At 53.5% G+C, this 4356-nt stretch overlaps 1 pseudogene across 1 annotated transcript; it reads right to left on the minus strand.

Moving 5' to 3' along the window:
- Window positions 1-3023: 3023 nt before the first annotated feature.
- Window positions 3024-3956, minus strand: LOC310918334 (olfactory receptor 14J1-like; annotated as a pseudogene). The gene has a single exon. The product of its transcript is annotated as an olfactory receptor 14J1-like (transcript).
- Between the last annotated feature and the right edge of the window lie 400 nt (window positions 3957-4356).

Raw genomic sequence — 4356 nt, forward strand, 5'->3', positions numbered from 1 at the left:
TTTGTGTTTGTTTTTTTTCTTGTTTTTGTTTGCTTCTGCATTTTTGGTTTAACTTTTTACTTTAGGCTGCAATGAAGAGGAAGATGGCCCAGGACATCTGGACAGATGAGGAGGAAGTCAGTACCACTTTCCCCCTCTCTCCTGCTCCATCTCCCAGCCCAGCATGGCCCCTGGCTGCAGAACAACCCCACTGCCAACACCGTCCTGCTGGGGATGGACTGGGGAGTTGTCCTTCCCCTTCCCTCTCGCACAGAGGCAAATCCCAGCCTCTCCTTGTCCTTCCTCCCCCAGACAAGAAGCTGAGGATGGAGACCAGGGAGGACAAATCCCCACAGCAGAACCTTATGGAAGAGGCTGTTTTGAGCAGCTCCACAGCACAGGAATCCAACAGTGAGGAAAAGGCCCAGAGATCCCTCAGGAGGAGCGGCTCCAAACCCATCCCAGGGTGTTCTGAGGAGGAAAGATCCCCGCAGTTCCAGGAAGGTGGACAGAGCTTCAGCCGGGGCTCTGAGCTGGTCCATGAGCAGCTTCATGATGGGGAGAAGCCCCACAGGTGCTTGGAGTGTGGGAAGAGCTTCAACTGGAGGTCCCACCTGATCTGCCACCAGCGGATTCACAGAGGGGAGAGGCCCTTCCGCTGCCCCGACTGCAGGAAGGGCTTCAAGCACAACTCCAGCCTCGTCACCCACCGGCGCATCCACACTGGGGAGAGGCCCCACGAGTGTGGGGAATGTGGGATGAGCTTCAGCACAAGGTCCCACCTGATCTGCCACCAGAGGATCCACACCAGGGAACGGCCCTATGAGTGTCAGCAGTGTGGGAAGAGCTTCAGCCAGTGCTCCAATCTGATCCGTCACCAGAACACCCACGCTGAGGAAAGGCCATACAAGTGTGGGGAATGTGGGAAGGGCTTTAACCAGAAGGGCCAGCTGATCATCCACCTGAGCATCCACACCGGAGAGAGGCCCTATGAGTGTTCTGAGTGTGGGAAGAGGTTTAAGACCAGCTCCCATCTCCTCCAGCACCAGCGGATTCACACAGAGGAGAGGCCCTTCCGCTGCCCTGACTGCAGGAAGGGCTTCACGCGAAACTTTCACCTCATCACCCACCGGCGCATCCACACTGGGGAGAGGCCCCACGAGTGTCCCCAGTGTGGGAAGAGCTTCGCCCAGAGCTCTCACTTGACCAGGCACCAACGAACGCACCTGTAAGGGAAGCCCTGAGAGTGTCCTGACTGTGGGAAGAGCATAATTTGAGTCTCCAACCTCATCCCCTATCAGAGGACTCACATTGGGAAGAACCCTGGTGACCCACATTCCCTGTGATCCATGCTGGGAGGAAACCTGTCCCTTTCCCTGCCTCTGGGAATGATGTGAGGTGGGATTAAAGAACGTCATGGTCTGGCCATGGCCCTGTCATTGTCTTTGATCCCATATCAGGTCATTGCTGGGGTCAGGGAAGGGACTCTCTCTCTCCCCCAAGGAGAAGGGTGTCCTTCCCATGCAGGATAAAGTACGTTGCTGGGTGAGCCAGTTGGTAATTGGTTGTAATTTCCCTGTATATAGTTTGTGTTATCCCCTTCTCTTATCACTGTTGTTTCTATTCCTGTTTGTTCCTTTTCTTGTTGCAGTTTCCAGTAAATTGTTCTTATCTAAGCCTGGGCTCTTTGCCTTTTGTACTTTCAGTGGGAGGCTGGAGGGCAGCCAGGGGAGGCACGGTTTTAGCGGGAGCAGGAAATTGGGGAATCCCATTCCTAAAGCCCGTCCCGGGGAAACTGAGCATCACAGCTGGTGCCAGCCCTGGCTGCCCTGGCAACAGCCTTGGCAGCGGGTCCCTGGCTGGGGGCTGTGGGAACCTCTTCCCTCTGGGGCCCAGGGACAGGACTGCAGGGAACGGCTGGAGCTGACTCGGGGCAGCTTTGGGTTGGATCTCAGGAAAAGGTTTTTCCCCCAGAGGCTGCTGGGCCACTGAACAGGCTGCACTGTTGCCCCTCAGTGTGAAATCCTCTTCACTGATCAACAGAACCATTATCAGGGAGCTCAGTAAAAGGCAGCACAATAATCTAGTACAGGAGCCCTGCAGAGCTCCTTGAAAAATCCCTTAAATTCACAATAGATATTTCATGCCGACTGGCTTCAGGAGCCCCAAACTCTGTATTAAACACACAAAATCTGCAAAAAACCACCCAGATATGGTAGCAAACCTAAGGAGATTCTTGGAATTTCTGGGGGAAAACCTGGGGAAAATGGCTGGGAATGACTAGTAAAAAAAAATCTGTGGAAAATCTGGCTGTAAAATGGCCAAAATCTGCCCCAAAATTGCATGGGAAGTGGCCCCAAGAGCCCCAAAATCTGCACCTAAACATCCAAAATCTGCACTAAAATACCCAAAATCTGCACTTTAACACCCAAAAATGTCCCCAAGCTCTGGGAGATTCCTGGGATTTCTGGGGAAAAGCTAGAAAAAGGGTTGGGATACACAGAGAAGGAAATCCGAGGAAAATTGGAGCTACAATGGCCAAAATCTGCTCTAATCCATGTCACAGAGCCACAGAGCAGCTGTGATGTCACAAAGGGGCTGTGTGACAGCACAGAGTGGGTTGTGTGAGGTCATAGATTGGGCCATGACATCACAGAGTTTGTTGTGTGAGGTCATTGAGCAGCTACAGCATCACAGGGGAGTGTGTGACATTGCAGAGCAGGATGTGACATCTTGCTGTGGCTTTATGACATCATAGAGAGGGCTGTGAAGTCATAGATTAGGTTGTGACATTACAGGTTGGCTGCATGACATCACTGAGTGAGTTGTGTGACATCATTGAATGGGTTGTGACATCACAGAGCTAGCTGTGACTTCATAGAAGGTGAGTCTGTGACATCAGAAAATGGGATGTGACATCACAAAGTAGTAACACGAGAAAAAGAAACAGGAAAGGTCCCAATGAAAAAATCTACAAATAGGAAAATATGTCTGAGACTGTGAAGAGTTGTATTCTGAAGCCTCTGGAGCAGGAAAGAGGGAGTTTATTGCTTCTGAAAAGATCCAGGCATCATTTTCCTCAGGGCATCCTTGAGCTCCTGGTTCCTCAGGCTGTAGATGAGGGGGTTCAGGGCTGGAGGCATCACTGAGTACAGAACTGACAGGGCCAGATCCAGGGATGGGGAGGAGATGGAGGGAGGCTTCAGATGGGCAAATAGGACAGTTCTCACAAACAGGGAGACCACAGCCAGGTGAGGGAGGCAGGTGGAAAAGGCTTTGTGCCGTCCATGCTCAGAGGGGATCCTCAGCACGGCCCTGAAGATCTGCACATAGGAGAAAACAATGAACACAAAACAGCCAAAAAATGGACAGGCACTAACAGCAATGAGCCCAAGTTCCCTGAGGTTGGAGTGTGAGCAGGAGAGCTTGAGGATCTAGGGGATTTCACAGAAGAACTGGCCCAGGGCATTGCCATGGCACAGGGGCAGGGAAAATGTACTGGCTGTGTGCAGGAGAGCATTGAGAAAGGCACTGGCCCAGGCAGCTGCTGCCATGTGGGCACAAGCTCTGCTGCCCAGGAGGGTCCCGTAGTGCAGGGGTTTGCAGATGGACACGTAGCGGTCGTAGCACATGATGGTCAGGAAGGAAAATTCTGCTGTGATGAAGAACATAAAGAAAAAGAGCTGAGCAGCACATCCTGTGTAGGAGATGTTCCTGGTGTCCCAGAGGGAATTGTGCATGGCTTTGGGGACAGTGGTGCAGATGCAGCCCAGGTCACTGAGGGCCAGGTGGAGCAGGAAGAAGAACATGGGGCTGTGCAGGTGGTGGCCGCAGGCCACGGCGCTGATGACGAGGCCGTTGGCCAGGAGGGCAGCCAGGGAGATGCCCAGGAAGAGGCAGAAGTGCAGGAGCTGCAGCTGCCTCGTGTCTGCCAATGCCAGCAGGAGGAAGTGGCTGATGGAGCTGCTGTTGGACATTTTTTCACTCTGCTCATGGAGTCCTGTTGAAGGAGGACACAGTGACAAGTCAGGGGAGACTTTGCTGAGCAATGTCCTAGCCCTTTCTCCCAGCCGTGCCCCTGCTTCTCTGTGCCACCCAATTCTCATTTTCTCAGAGCCCTTCCTGCTGCCCCCTGCCTGGAGCTCTTCTGGGCTCTGGCCCCGTGGCTGTGACGAGCAGGGGCTCTGCCCATGAACACTGAGGGGTCAGCTCTGCTCTGCAGCAGTGGGGTCATGGGGACAGGGACAGGGGCCAGTCCTGGGGTTGGACTTCATCAGCCCAAAGTGCTCCTGAGGCAGAGGAGCTGGGCAGCATCTCCTGCCCCAGGGCTAAGGAATGGTGATGGCCAAAGGCAGTTTGAGAGGCTTTCCTGCTGTG

Source organism: Zosterops lateralis, assembly GCF_965231275.1.
Source record: "Zosterops lateralis genome assembly, chromosome: 23".
In the NCBI taxonomy this organism is placed as follows: Eukaryota; Metazoa; Chordata; class Aves; order Passeriformes; family Zosteropidae; genus Zosterops; species Zosterops lateralis.